This window comes from Saccopteryx bilineata, chromosome 10, assembly GCF_036850765.1.
Source record: "Saccopteryx bilineata isolate mSacBil1 chromosome 10, mSacBil1_pri_phased_curated, whole genome shotgun sequence".
In the NCBI taxonomy this organism is placed as follows: domain Eukaryota; kingdom Metazoa; phylum Chordata; class Mammalia; order Chiroptera; family Emballonuridae; genus Saccopteryx; species Saccopteryx bilineata.
Genome location: NC_089499.1, coordinates 3,634,028 through 3,649,612, shown reverse-complemented (window position 1 = coordinate 3,649,612; position 15,585 = coordinate 3,634,028).

The window sequence follows — 15,585 nt, the reverse complement described above, 5'->3', positions numbered from 1 at the left end:
GAAGGATGAACGTGAAAGGTGTGCTTGCACACGGTCGGGAGGGCTGCCCTGGGGGCCGATGCGGGAGGACCGCGCACCGAGAGGCCGGCGCGGGAGGACCACGCGCCGAGGGGCCGACGCGGGAGGATCGCGCACCGAGGGGCCGATGCGGGAGGACCGCGCGCCGAGGGGCCGACGCGGGAGGACCGCGCACGGGGGGGGGGGGGGCGACGCGGGAGGACCACGCACCGAGGGGCCGATGCGGGAGGACCGCGCGCCGAGGGGCTGACGCGGGAGGACCGCGCATGGGGGGGGGGGCGACGCGGGAGGACCGCGCACGGGGGGGGGGCGATGCGGGAGGACCGGGAGGACCGCGCGCCGAGAGGCCGAGGGGTGATGGCTGTTTTTCATTCCGGGAACTTTCCCACTGATGCTTTCGGATTGCCTACCCAGACGGTCAGGTCACCTGCGGACGAAGACAGTTTCATTTCTTCCTCCTCCGTCTTGATACCTTTTCTTCTTGTGTGGCCTTGCCTGGCCCTACTGCAGTGGCTAAGTGGCTAGCACTTCCTGTGTGATGTTGGGGCGGTGAGAGCCCCCCCCACCTCAGTGGGAAAGCACTGAGTTCCCTACATAGAATGATCTCATCATGATGCGAGCTGTAGTTTTTTTTCTTTTTTAAGCGAGAGATTGAGAGATAGAGAGAGGGACAGACAGACAGGAAGGGAGAGAGACGAGAAGCATCAGTTCTTCATTGGTGCTCCTTAGTTGTTCATTGATTGCTTTCTCATATGTGTTTTGACTGGGGAGTGGGGAGGCTACAGAAGACCGAGTGACCCCTTGCTCAAGCCAGTGACCTTGGGTTCAAGCAGGTGACCTTGGGCTTTAAGCGTGCGACCATGGGGTCATGTCTGTGATCCCACACTGAAGCTGGTGACCTCGGGGTTTTGAACCCAGGCCCTCAGCGTCCCAGGTCGACGCTCCATCCACTGGGCCACCACTGTCGGGTTTCTGTGTGTCCTCTTCATCAAGCTGAAGGAGAGCCCTCTACTCCTGGTTTACTGAGAGTTTAAAAAAAAATAAATTTTTTTTTATCATGAATTAGTGTTGAATTTTGCCAAATGCTTTTGATATACCTATTGATGGGATCTTGTGTTTTTCTTTTTTTAACTAATTGATGTGATAAATTATATTGATTGATTTTTATTTTTATTTTTGCATTTTTCCAAAGCTGGAAACGGGGAGGCAGACAGACTCCCGCATGCGCCCGACCGGGATCCACCCGGCATGCCCACCAGGGGGCGATGCTCTGCCCATCTGGGGCATCGCTCTGTTACATCCAGAACCATTCTAGCACCTGAGGCAGGGGCCACAGAGCCATCCTCAGTGCCCGGGCCATCTTTGCTCCAATGGAGCCTTGGCTGCGGGAGGGGAAGAGAGAGACAGAGAGGAAGGAGAGGGGGAGGGGTGGAGAAGCAGATGGGTGCCTCTCCTGTATGCCTTGGCCGGGAATCGAACCCGGGACTCCTGCACGCCAGGCCGACGCTCTACCACTGAGCCAACCGGCCAGGGCCTTGATTGATTTTTCAAACGTGGAAGCTTCTCACCAGTGCTTGTCTTTTAGCCGCTCTGCAGCCAGCCCCTGTTGAGCTGTGTAAGAGGCAGCCTGGCTTCCTGCAGATGCTGGTCTATCCCAGACAAAAGGGCTTTCCTCTATTTAGATGGTTTTTGATGATGGAAGTATAGACTCTCAGTACATAACATGTAGATCTCTGGAACTTGACCCTTGAGATTATTTTCAACATAATCTGTTTCATTCTATTTCTGGCCATAACTACTGAGAGTCATAAAAATACTTTGGAGGAGAACTTTGTAATTATTTTACCTACAGATAGTCAGGAAGACCTGTACTTGTTCAAGGAGCTTTGGAACCGAAGCCCCCGGGTCAGCGGCCGCCCTGAGCGCATGGACTTCGTGGGTGCGGCCGGGCACACGCTCCGGTCTGGGCTTCAGCTTGCTCTCCCCCCCTGACTTCGCTTCTGCTGGTTTTGCTCTGTTTGTGGCTTCTTGTAAGTTTCTTTAAATCCCCTTTAAAATAAAACACAACACATATACACCATAAAACATACATACATTAGAATTCAGTATTTACCCTTCACATTGCTTATGAACTATTTAGAGATACATTTAGTACTCTTTGCTCAAACAGGGTCACTTGTCCTGAGTAAGCAGAGAGTGTGTTCATTAATTGGTTCTCTCTTTCTGGCCACGGGCGGATTGTGAAATGGCGGGGTGGGGGGGGGGGGGAGAAAGAACAGAGTTGGTTCTTTGTTTTAAAAAATAATTTGCAGGGAAAAAAAAATAATTTGCAAGGCTATGCATTTTGAGGTTTATTAAATTTTCTAAATCTGTTTACAGTCTACTTAAAGTTAAACTGTTTTTCATCCTTAAATATTGGGGGAGAGGTGGATACAGTATCCAAAAGCATTTATGAGAAGAAAAAAAAAATGTTGTTCTTGCCAATGTGGTGGGCAGCCGTGTGTAAGGAGACGATGTATCATCATTTAGGAAGCAGAGCTAAAGGCTATTTTCTGTTTCAACCAGAAGTTACGAAGAGTCAGTTTTTCCCTAAGGAGCTAATTATTTGCTGAGATTACTATGGTAGCAGATTTCACAAGAAGTTCAAGATCTCTGTAAATAGCCATAAAAAAAAAGAAAGAAATTATAGATGCCATTTAAGTGTAACACTGAAACCATTTAAACCAGGTGGTTTTCTTTTAAAAAAATGGCCAATGTATAAATGATTAATGACAAAGAATTCTTTAATTAAGAAGTTCACTAGTTGTTATGAAGTAATAATGAAAAGTTTTTCTGACGCTCTAGTTCCTTGACCTGCTGTTAAAGTGCAATGACATCATGTCCCAGTTGGCCTAGAAGGGGGACCGTCTTTCAACAGAGGATGTCTTTACCTGTGCAGTACTACGAGTTGCAGTCATAATTAGGCACAGGGACAGACTCCTGCTTAAAGCGCCGCCTTTGGGAATATTCCGTGGATCCTGTTTCATGAGGTCCTCTGTCCTTTCTGGAGTGTGCGTCCTGGCAGCGGATGGTTCTGTTCTTGCCCCTCCCCTTCCGCCCCCCCAACCAGCATCCGTTTTTTCTTCTGGTTTTCGTGTCCCCCTAAGTTTGGGTGAGTCCCGAGTCCACCTCTGACCCCAAGGGACCTACCTGACCGCCCGGACTGGGTTGCAGGTAAAGCTACCATGCCTGAACCAGGTGGTGATGAGTGGGCGTCCATTCTGGTTGGCTCTGCCAGGGTGCTCAGCTGGGGAGAGGTCAGCGGGGAGCCACCTGGGGTGGGGCCTGTCCCGAGGATACTGTGACAGCAGGGTGTCCTGACCATCGTCCCCTGGATCCAGCTCTGCTGAAGCCCGTGTCCCTATCCCCCCCCCCCCCCACATGGCCTCACTGCCTCGGCCGCCATTTTACCTTAATTTTTATTGCTTGGGCCAGTTTGAATTGTGGTTGTGCTGTTTACCAAAGTCTGGAAGGTTCTGATGGGGTCTGTGCGTTCTAGTAGGCGCTTTAACAGTACGATACAGTTTGACTAAGGTGAAGCCTATGCATTTCTTTTTTTATAGAGAGCGTTATTGAGGGATGCATCCCGATCATTCGAGGAAAAATAGCCTTAATTACTCGTCAATGCCCCGTGCATTGTTCTGCCTTTAAACGATTGTAAATAGCGGGAAAACCTAACCCTGAACCAAAGTGGAAGAGCAGTGAGACGACGCAGGGCGGGCGGGTAATCTGTGGGGAGCGAACCCCGCGGCGCAGGTTCCCTGGCGGACATTTCAAATCAGTGGGCGGGGCTCCCAGGGCAGCGAGCACGTGGGACGCCCGTGGACCGGCCGGGCCTCCTTCCGCGTGCTTCCGACCGCCTCCCGGCGCCTTAACATGTTTTTACATCGTGGTGATGACGGTGGTTGTTTTTTTAACCAGCACGATTTCCTACAGACCTTTCTGCTTCAGAACCTGTTAACAGCCTCCTTTTGCGGTGAGGATGTAATGATTAGTTAGAGGGGGGGTCTTCCTTGCCCCTCTCCTTGCTCTGCAGGATTTGTGGGGGGCGTGGTTTGTCTTATAAGTGATGTGGAAGCCACGTGAGGAGTCTCGGTGACATCTCTGAGGGACCCAGAGAAGTTGGAATTGCCTGGATTCGTCTGGGAACATTTTTTCACTCTGAATGAGTAATGTTAGAGCCACATCAATGTTCTTTTCTATCCTTCTTTTTTCTTTTTATTCAGTGAGAGGAGGGGAGGCAGAGAGACAGACTCTCGCTTGTGCCCTGACCGGAATCCACCTGGCAAGCCCACCAGGGGGGCAATACTCTGCCCATCTGGGGTGTTGCTCTGTTGTTCAGCAGCATAGCTCTTCTTAGCGCCTAAGGCAGACGCCATGAAGCCATCCTAAGAGCCTGGGGCCAACTCATTCCCATCGAGCCATGGCTGCAGGATGCGAAGAGAGAGAGAGAGAGAGAGAGAGAATTGAGAGTGGGAGGGGTGGAGAAGCAGATGGGCACTTCTCCTGTGTGCCCTGATGGGGAATCGAACCTGGGATTCCTGCACGCCAGGCTGATGCTCTACCACTGAGCCAACCGGCCAGGGCCATCAATGTTCTATAAGATCCTTAGGTCTTTGAAAAGAGATATAAAAATCTCATTTCTTTTTTTTTCTTCTTCTGCTTTTCTTGGTTATGGCCTTCACTCGTCTCTGTCTGGGATGTGGTTTGCTAAGGTGATGGTTGAGGGAGGCGCACACAGCTGGGAGGAAGTGGGTGGGGAAGGATGCTCCCATGTGTAATGGGATTATGTACACACAAACACATGCACGGTTCACACAGTAACATCTTCCCACACACCTCACCTTTGTATACACCAACACATATACCTGTGTGTACTACATACCCCTCTCTTTCTCTCCCCCCCCCACATCCTTTTCTGTGTTGCTCCTTCAGTTAGGGTTGTGATGTGACCTGCGGGCTCATGTGCAGTCAGATGAAGAGACTCTCCTGAGTGTCTGAAAACTAGGCGTGTCATCTCTCTATCGCCTCCTGACCCCTTGGAGGGCAAAGCCGCTGAACCACGCCTGTTATTGGTAACAGGTTCTATTTCTGGATTTTTAAAAGTCACCTGGCGGCATGACCTTGGACAACGCACTTCACGCATCTGGATATTTGCCACAGAGATATTTTCAGTTCTAAACCTTTTCTTCTCTGAGAATTCTTTTTTTCTTTTTAGGTCATTCTAATATGAACACCAGAAGTATGTATTTTGGGCTGAAAAGCGTGGGTAGTAATATTATTTCACTTTCTTTTAGCATCTTGCTCTTGCTTAATTACCTAATGTTTCTCTTCGCACGGCTTGGGGAGCACGGCTCACTGCGTTCCCACGGACCTCCAACGAGAGCGGAGACTGAGACACACCTGTCACTCTGTGTGTTTATCAGGCAACACGCCAGGGGCCCAGAGCGCCTCCCTGGGGACACTTTGTTTGTGTTGCAAGCTGTCCTTCCTGTTCCTCCCTCCTTGAAATCTCTCGCCTGGGTGATCTCCAAGTGGGAATAATAACGGTGCTTCTAATGTCGCCCCTTGTTCTGGAGAGAGAGTGGCGCCCGACGCTCACTTGTGTGCATGTTTGGAAGGGGCAGCGCCTCCTCGGAGAGTTCTGTCTTCTGGAAGCACCACCGGTTCCCCCTCCCCCCCCACCCCCCCACCCCCGCCCTCCATTCTGTTTCAGTGTCCTGTGGCTTTCTTGTTAATCCTCTCAGGGGTAAGTGCGAAACCCGCATGTCTCTGGAAATAGTATTTGCATCTCTCTCTGAAAATGCAGTGGGAAGGAGGAAGAGATTCTATAACTTCAAACAGTCTTCCAGACAGAGTTAGAATACCAAAGAGGTCCAGCACAATGACAAGTTCCGGCTATAAAACAACCCCTTGGAGGTCACCATTAGTTAATAAGGTGGAATGTGGAAAGAAGGAAAGAGACACTTGCAACGTTGGTGTCACTCAGTTGGCATGGTCAATGAGAGATTGCCGTGACTCTGAGGCTACGCGTGATCGTATTTCAGGACAGTGAAGGAACGGAGCCCTTCTGTGTGTGCTGTGCGAGAGTGACTGTTAGCTAGGGTGTCCCGCTGTCTGGAGGGGAAACCCTGGCTCCGTCAACATTTAGACACAGAATGCTGAGGCTGAGCGGGACCTTACTCCCTTCCTGCGTTTGGGTGATGGGCTGGCCAAAGGGTATATGACTGGGTCACAGTGTCACGGTGGTGGAGGTAAGATAAACTCACAGATCTCCTGATGGACATTTATTAAAAAACAAAACAAAACAAACTTATAAATGAAAACCCTTCTCTTCCCATTCTTGGAACATTTTAAGAACGTGGGAGTCTCCCTTGCTTAATGTGGTCGTGACAGCTGGGAAACGATGGTGTTTACTTCAAAGTGACAAAGCATCAGTTGGCGACTGAGCACAGAAGTCATCTAGGCCAGGTATGACTTTTTTGTGTGTTTTTGTTTATTTTTAATACCTGAAGCTCATACGTTCAAAACGGCCATAGTTTTTGGCTCTTCATTTTTCTCCCCGATCGCTGGGAAAGTTGGTCATATTTCTTCGCGTGGAAGAGCTGACATCTATTTTAATGATTTTATGCAACACGAAATAACCAGGACCGAGGGGGTGACTCCTAGGAAGGGCGGTTTGTGATACACAGACGGAGGACGTGTGATTCGAGGCCTCTTTGACAGCGCTGTTCGTTCGTGTGTTGGCGTGGCTCCGGGCGATGGCGGAGCAGCCCACGGAGGCAGAGCGCGCGCAGAACACGGTGGCGGGGGTAGTCCGCGCTCCGCCCCCTGCTCGCCGTCAGTGTTCGTGAGGTCCTCGCAGAGCAAGGGGATGTCTCCCGGTCCAGTTGGCCTGTTCAGTGTTACCAAGCTTCAACCAGAGGGGAGAGCGGACGGCTCAGAATGTGTCTCCCGTTGGCTCTAGAAGTTCATCAGCCCCGCACCTGCTCCTGACCCCCAGCGACAACGGTAAACGTTCCTTTTATAACCCCTGATGTGCTACGAAGAGGCTTACCGCCTTCTTCCTCGGACCCACGGCTCCCAGTCTTTCTCGGGATATGTGACCCTCCCTCCAACCAGGAGCAGTTGGACACCCCTCTCCACTCCGAAGAAGGTGGATTTTGCAATTCTGACAAATTCTAGAGCGGTTTGGCTCCACTCTGTGGATCACTTACACGTAACGTGCGCGGGTTTTCAGCTCCGGCGATCACGGCGTGAACAGACCGTGCCTCTTCCTGTTCCTGCAGCGGTTGGCGGTTGGCGTCATGTTCGGGTCTCCCCGCTGCTTGTCCTGCAGGGTGGGGGGTGGGACGCCGACTGTGCCCTGAGATCGAGGAGCTTGGACATGTCCAGCGGGGGGGGGGGGGGGGACATTCCTGTGAGCAGAGAATCAGACCAGCGGGGGGAGCTGCCCGTCAGAGAGCGTGCGATGTGACCTCTCAGAACTGTGTTGTTTGCTAAATGTTCACAAACAAAGAAACAAAAAAAATGAGACAGTGAGAGAGGAAGAAAGAGCGGGAAGGGACAGAAGAAATGCCCGCACGTCCAGACGCACCCCGAGCTCGCCCTGCGTTCCCGCTTGCTGGGTCCACGGGCGGCTGTCCTGCCACGTGGCTCAGCCGCTGCCCCGAGACAGCAGGTCCAGTGGTGAGCGCCTCACGGGGTGACCCTCCTGGTACGGTGCTGTCTCCACCATGTGGCTGTTCCCTGGTTCAGTGAGTCGTCCCTGGGCACCTCGGCGTTGGCAGGGTGAATAAATCATTGGGTCCCTGGGCTCTGCTCTGTTCTGTGTGATCTGGAAGGGTCAGGACTGGGAGCTGTGTGTGTGATCGCCACAACATTTTTTCTCTTTTTTTCAGAAGGTAGCCAAGTCTTCTGTTGTGTGTGTGTCTGTGTGTGTTTTCTGTCTCAGGGCCATTTACTAAGTCTAATGCAGAAGTTGCTGGAAGTTCCACTTGGCTTTTGTTGTGGTCGGTGAGGAAGGGGCGGCAGAAGCAAGCCCCCAGAGCAGGAACGAGGCGGTGGATGGAGGGTCCACACTGTGTCAGAGACCAGCCCCCTCCAGCTCAGGAGCGTGCCTGGTGGTGGCATTTCGGAGGGGCAGGGTGTGTCCACGTTGTGGCATCCGTAGAAAAGCTGGCCAAAGGGTCACCTCTTTTCTGCACTCACTTCCCCATGGTCAGCCCCCTGGCTTAGCCTGGACGTCACATTGGAACCCACAAAGGTGCCTAGAGCAAGGGGACCAGGGGTGGGAGAGAGCCCCTGCTGGTTGAGATGGGGACCTGTGTGAGTTTGCCAGGATGGGGACCTGTGTGAGTTTGCCAGGATGGCTGTCACAGAGTGCTGTACGCCCGGTGCTCTGCACAGCGGAGACGTAGCATTTCACGGTCCGGAGGCGGACGCCCGAGATGAAGGCCTCGGCGGGACTGGTGACCGGGCCGGGGGCTCTTCCCCCGCCTCTGGCAGCTTGCTGGCCGTCTCTGTCACCCCTTGGCTGTAGGCACCTGTTAGTCTGATCTCAGTGTCTGGCTCAGTCAGCAATGCGCAGAGTGAATGGCGTAGTTTGGGCTGCTCTCACAGAACTAGTGCAGGCCGGGCGGCTTAAACAGTGAACGCTTCTCTCTTACAGTACGGAGGCTGGAAGTCCAAGACCAACCTGCTGTCAGAGCCGGTTTCTGGTGGAGACACTCTTCCTAGTGTGTGGATGGCCGTCTTCTCCCGTGTCCCCTCGGGGTGGACAGTGGAGTGGGGAAGCAGCTCTCTGTGTCTCCTCCCTCCTGACCTAATTATCCACCCGAGGCCCCGCCTCCTAATGCCGTTCCTTTGGGGGTTAGAATGACAACGTATGAGTTTGGGGGTGTGGTGGGGAGACAGTTCTGTCCCTACCAGGGATGCCACTTGCAGAGGAGACAGTGCAGATGGTGGGAGGGGACGGTCTGTAGAGGAGGAAAAGCCAGTAGTCCTCTTTGGGGCAGCTGCAGGTTGAAATGCTTCTAGACACACAGATGAGTTTGTCGCGGGGAGCATTGGGTAGAGGAGTTTGGAGAGTCCTTGTCGTATAGACTGTGTTGACAACCACTGTCCAGATGAAATCATCTGGGAGAAAGCGCGGGCCGGACAGTGGGCGGAAGGTGAGCTGTGGTGTGCCTGCCCTTCAGCGACGAGGAGGAGGAGGAGGGAACTAGTAAAGGTCCTGGGAGAAGTGGCGGGGAAGGGAGGGCCAACCGGGAGGAACTGAGAGGCAGGACGTTTCAGGAAGCCAGTGGACAGCGGTGCTGTGAGCTGCTGAGGTCAGGCCAGGCAGGTGGAGGCTGGTCATTGAGGTGGAAACGTGGGGAACACCCCCATGGGGGTGTTGTCGGGGGTGGGGGTGGGGCTGGGGGAGGGTGCCTGTTGTAGAGGATTGAGGGGGGCTCGAAGGTGCAGAAGCACAGATATTTACTAGAGAACCCCCCCTCCCCAGTCATTTTTCTGGGAGGCAGAGCGGGAAGTGTGGGTGGGCGAGAATGGGGTTACCCGGCAGTGACAAACGCCCGCTCCCATCTTGACCACATTACGGGATCCGTAGCTAGAAGTCACCCAGGGGCGTTCTGATGTCTGGACAGCCGGTGATAGGGCTCTCCAACCTGGGGCACGCCCCCCTGACGGGAGAGGGAGGAGGAAGAGGACAGAGCCGGGCCGCGGTATCTCAGACCTCCGCTGGCACTGCCATACTCCACGTTCGTCCACGTCCCACCGGCCAGCGCAGGTGACATGACTGAGCCCGTGTCCGTGAGGGGGAGAAGGGCACACGCCCCTCTTCCAGCAGGTGCTGCATGGGGAAGAAGTCGACTTCCCAACAATCATGCAGTCTACCCCCCGCCCTCCAAACATATGGTATGATGGTGATGTGACCATGCGTGTACGCGACTGAGGAAGGTGCAGGAGAGAGACCCAGTCTCTGAGAGGGCGGGGGTGGAGTACTGTTTAGGGGTGAGGACCCCTGCTTCTTCCCAGGAGGGACGGCGCAGATGCTGAAAGGCTGGTGGGCTAACTCTGCCGTTCGTGCGAAGGCTTCCCTTTCCGCCTGCGATCTCGGTTCTGTTCTGACTTCCCAATAGCGTCTAAGAACAGGGCACCTGGGAGGCATATTTTCTGAAACTTGAATGTTTAGGAGTCTTTCCTTGTTGCCTTCAACAAAAGCAAATAGCTGAGCCCAGAGTTAATTTTCAACTCTCCCACTGTCTGGAGTCGTTGCTGCACTGGAACGGGGTGGGGGGTGGGGCGGACTCAGGACACGCCCCTCCCCAGGACACGCCCCCTCCCCAGGACACGCCCCCTCCCCAGGACACGCCTCATCTTGCAGGGACAGCTCAGTCTGTGCTGGGGGGGTGGATGTTTACAGGAGCCCCAGGTGTCACAGTTCTTGGGCAAACTTCTTTTTTTTTTTTTGTATTTTTCTGAAGCTGGAAACGGGGAGAGACAGTTAGACTCCCGCATCCACCCGACCGGGATCCACCCGGCACGCCCACCATGGGGCGACGCTCTGCCCACCAGGGGCGACGCTCTGCCCACCAGGGGGTGATGCTCTGCCCCTCCGGGGCGTCGCTCTGCCGCAACCAGAGCCACTCTAGCGCCTGAGGCAGAGGCCAAGGAGCCATCCCTAGCACCCGGGCTATCTTTGCTCCAATGGAGCCTTGGCTGCGGGAGGGGAAGAGAGAGACGGGGAGGAAGGGGGGGGGGTGGAGAAACAAATGGGCGCTTCTCCTATGTGCCCTGGCCGGGAATCGAACCCGGGTCCCCCGCACGCCAGGCCGACGCTCTACCACTGAGCCAACCGGCCAGGGCCCAAACTTTTAATTTAATTCTTTAAAACTTGATGTCATTTCTTTTAGCTCTAGGAGAATGAAACTCAATTCCCATCAATGAATACAAGGCTTGAAAAAAAAAAAGGTAGGTCCTGTGACTTCATTCCCAGGAGTGCAGTAGAGAGGTCACGCACGGTTGGAAACCCTCGCCTGTAAGTGTAGCCTCTTTTTTTGAGCCACGTGAGGACTGGTTCCCTGTCTACTAGGGCGAGAACCTTGCGTATATTAGGCATGTCGGTCTTAGTAGTAACTTCTCCCTGGGTCTCACCTTTCTGGGCCTGAACTTCTCATAGAACACCTTTTTCTTCCCAGCAGTGGGATGAGGGAGAAACTCAGGCTCTTACCCTGGGGAACGAGACCACCTGCTTCGGGCATTCCTGTGCAGGTGGGCGTCCCGCTGTCCCCGCGAGCAAAGCCTTCGGGACCGCGGGGCGGAAGGGACACTCCCGCGTGGGGCTTCGACACGCGATGGAAGTCTCCAGCAGGCTCTGAGCTGTTGAGTTGCCACTTGTCTCCTCCGAGGACCATGGTTCTTGGTGATAAGGAACCAGTGTCGGCAAAGATCGAGAGGAGCAGAGACTTTGGTGGAAAGCGAGGCCGTCCGCACAGCATCTGTCCCCCACTTTCCTGAGCGTGGGAGCGTGGAGGGACCGAGTCCCCGTCTCGTAGCCGGTGCCCCTTAGCAGGTAAATTGGCGGGAATTTGAGAGGAAACCTTGTGACATTTCCATAATTTTTAAAAAGAAAATCATTCCTTTAGGGAAAAATAAAATCTGCTTGGTTCAGTTTTGAAATTCAGGTGTTGTCTTCATCAGTAGCAAGCTCAGAGACCTCCCTGGACACCAGGGGTTTTCTGCTGCAGTTTGGACACAGACTGGCCGCTTACCGGCTGAGTAACCTGGGACAGGTCCCCTCTACTTGGCTCAGGCTGGTTTGAGTCACCTCGAGCTAGGAGGCTGGTCCTCGTCTTACAAGCTCATGGATTTGGCCTTCTGGTAGACACAAGGTACTTTTAGAGCGTCCTCATCCTCCGCTTGGGAGAACTTGGGATGCCAAGAGCAATAGCGAAGGAGTCGTGAGTGTTAACCGAGGAAGTGCGGGCCACTCACCCTGCCGCCTTCGCCACTCCATCAGCTTATCGAGAAAAACAGAGGCCAGTCTGCTCACTGGCCAGAGAAGGAAGTTGCCCTTGTGGTTCTAGTGTGTCATCCATGTCACATCAGGTAGAAGCACGGTGAGTATGTTCAATCCAAGGCGGCGTCCATTTTTATAGCAAGGCCTCGATCGGTGCCGCTTGTGTGGACACGGTCCAGACACGGACCACGGGTAATGATGAGTGGGTGACCAAACCCCCCCCCCCCCGCCCGGGCGTGGTGGGGGAACAAGCCTTTCATTCCCCGGACCAACTTGGGTTTGAAATCCGGAACCACAATACAATCCACCTGCAGTTTTATCTGCTGTGTTTGGATGGCTGCTGATGTCAAAGCCGTGGGCACCAGAAACACATAGACATCCTGAAAATGGCTAAAGGTAAAAAAAAAAAAAAAAAAAAGGATTATTTAAATGCCGGTCTCTCTAACTGCAATTCATGGTGTCACGGTGATCAAGGACCAGGGATTTTACCAAATGTCCACCCAGTGAGGAAGACTGAGCCCACGCCAGCATTTAAACTAAGAGGCTAACTGGACAATTTAGAAGATTCTGATTTTGTTAATGACCAAGGTCATAAAGAACACGTTTTGCAGAAAATATGCTGATGTTACTTTTATTAATCGAATGCGTATTTTAATGAAAGCCAGAAAGTGACTTTGACGAGCACATTGTAGGAGGCTGGGGTGCGAGAGCTGGACCCACTGAGGCCCTCGTGCGTCAGCGCGAAACAGATGAGAACGGGATGTTTTAATGACCCGAAGTCCGGGTCGGGTGACACAAAACTGGGAAGTTTGGATTAAAGAGCACACGCAAGCATGCAGACACGCATGCCCTCTGAACTGCCAGGCATTGCAGCCGGCGGATGTGCTGGGTGCTACTAATTTGAAAGAGAAAATGGCGTCTCTTTCAAAGACACAGGAGGCCAAAAACACACAGTGCCTTTGTTCATTGACAACTCCCAGCCTTTGAGCAGGAATTGTTAACGGGGGGCCGTTGCCCCGCGGAGAGATGCTCGCTGTCCCCCGGGCTGCCAGAGAAAGCCAGGAGACCCATGCGGCAAGGAAAGTGCCTATTTCTCCGTTTCAGATTATCCAATCACTTCAAGTGGAGGAGGGTCATTAAGGGGTCCCTTACAAGAACATCTGAGTGGGGGGGAAATAGGAAGAAAGCCCCTCAGTGGCAGGCATGGCGTTTTAGGGCAATTATCAAAACAAATAAAAATTACTCAAAGATAGCTATTTGTCCTGTTTGCGGCGACAGGAGACCACCCACGTCGCTGGTCCCTGTAAGCGAGGGGTGACACGCCCCGGTACCTTCGGCGTTGGTGCGGACTGTGGGACTCCATTTGCAAGCAGACCGTCACGGAGGGGTCCTGTGGTGCGATGTCCTGGGCAGGCAGAGGCTGTGGGGCTGTGGAGACCAGGAGGGGAGCCTCGTGGAATCATTAAAATTTCAACACCCAGCTGCATTGTTCACGGCTGGGGGAAGCCTGCCCTCATTTTGATCCAGGCTTCTTTTGTTCCTCGGGTCTCTGGGGAGGGTGACTTCTGCATTTATGACATCACGCAGGGAGAAACTTTGTTTCCCCTACGTCGGTTTGCTTTCCCACGGGCGTTCCTGTCGGTGATGAAGAGCAAGCCTGGGCTACCTGGGGCAGGTTTTCTAGGGACGGTGGCCGGGGCATTCGTCTGATGCTCTGATGTCACGATGCCCCGCTCCCCTGTCCTACTTTCTTCTGCAAAACTAGATATAACCCGGCTCAGCGCGCTCCCGTCCGCCCTCACAGCGGCCCCGCGGCCCGGGCGCGTGGGGGGCGGAGAGCGTGAAGATGGAGAAGTCAGGTGGGCGAGAGACGGGGTGGCGCTCTTCCCGAGGTCATCGGGAGACACCGGCATCCGGAGGTCGCAGCTGGCGGAGTGGGGAGGCCGTGTTGAGGACGGGAGGCTCCACGAACGGTGCAGGGTCACAGTGGGAGGCAGGCGTCACCAGTGCGTGACAGCTCTCACCACTCATGTTCCCTGGGCTCTCCCTGATGTCACACGAGGGGCCAGGCTGCGGTTCTCCTGCCTGCACTGTGGCTTTCCCGCCTCCGTTCCCCACACCCTCTCCCTGGACCGCTGTCTGCCCAACAGCCCAGGCCCCGCCCAGCTCCTGTCCCTCCCTTCCCCACCCCCCCCCCGCCCCCCAGCCACGCAGGGACTCCTAGCCACACACCTGCGTCTTTCTGCTTGACCGCTTCACAGCGGTCCTGTGTCTGCCGTCCACCTTCACAGTCACCGTCACCCCAGGGTCCTGCCCCAGCGCCCTGGCCGGCCGATGTCCCCTCCCTCACCTGTCACTCTCCTGGGACTTCTGCTGGCTTCCACTGGGAGGCCCTTTTTCTTTTTATCTGGGAGGTGGGCTCTGTACGTGCCCTGTTTTCATAAAGACGGGGGCCCTTCGGCACCGGTTGGTGACATTTCATGACAGTCTCCAGGCGATCAAGGGGAGAAACACATTTCCCAGGGGAGTAGGAGGCCCCCGGTGGACGGCGGCCAGGTTGCACGGTGGACGGTCTTCTTGGCGCGTGGGGGCTCAGGCGACGTCTAGTGACCGTCGCTGTGCGGATGTTCGGTGGGCCTAGATGTGGCCGAGCAGCTTGAATTAGGCTGCCCGAGCTCAGGCCTCACGGTGGGAAGGCACCTTGCTACCTGCCTCTAGATCAGAGCCTAAGCAAGGATTTGTTTTTCAATTTGGACAGACGGGAGGTGGGGGGTGGCCCCATTTTGTCAATAATTCTTATTAATCATAAAACAAGCGTGCACCATCTCATAAGCACGTGGGTTTTTAGGAAGAAGGGGGTACAGATGTTTGGAAAGAAACCCTGTTTGTAATTATACTCATGGGGGCAACACCTAGTTTCTTGGTGGCCGATTTGGGGGGTTCTGTATCCTTCTATTTTTCTGGAACCCCAAAGAGACCTGGTGCCTAAGGGACAGTCCTCTGCAAGCAGAACACAGGTGTCCAGGCCGTGAGAGTGGCGTCCTCAGCTGGAGGCGGGGGTGACATCCCCAGCAGAAAAGGTGACTGAGGTGGGGGGGGGTCTTGCTTGGTCTTTGTGACCATTCTGTGCCTCACTCTTCATCCGTAAACAGAGGGTCTGGATTAGATCCGTGTTGTTGTCGCTTTAGCTCTGTGCGCGGGAATGGCCTTGGTGAAGGTGGGGTTGGGGAACCCTCCCCAGGGGTCCGACCCTGTGGGGCTGGGTGGGCGTCGGGAGCCTGTGTGTTTTCACAAGCCCCACCGGTGATTCCAAGGCAGGCGGTCCACGGACCGGACCCCGAGCGAGGGATCCTCAAGCCGTTTATCTACCTCAGGAACTCCTTCTACGCTGCTCACAAGAAGGAGGGGGTGGTTTACAATGGATACGGAGCTATAAAATATCCCTGCATCTTTGTAAGCAGTATATAGGGTTGTCCCATGCGGAAGGTTCGCCCCACCTCTCACCC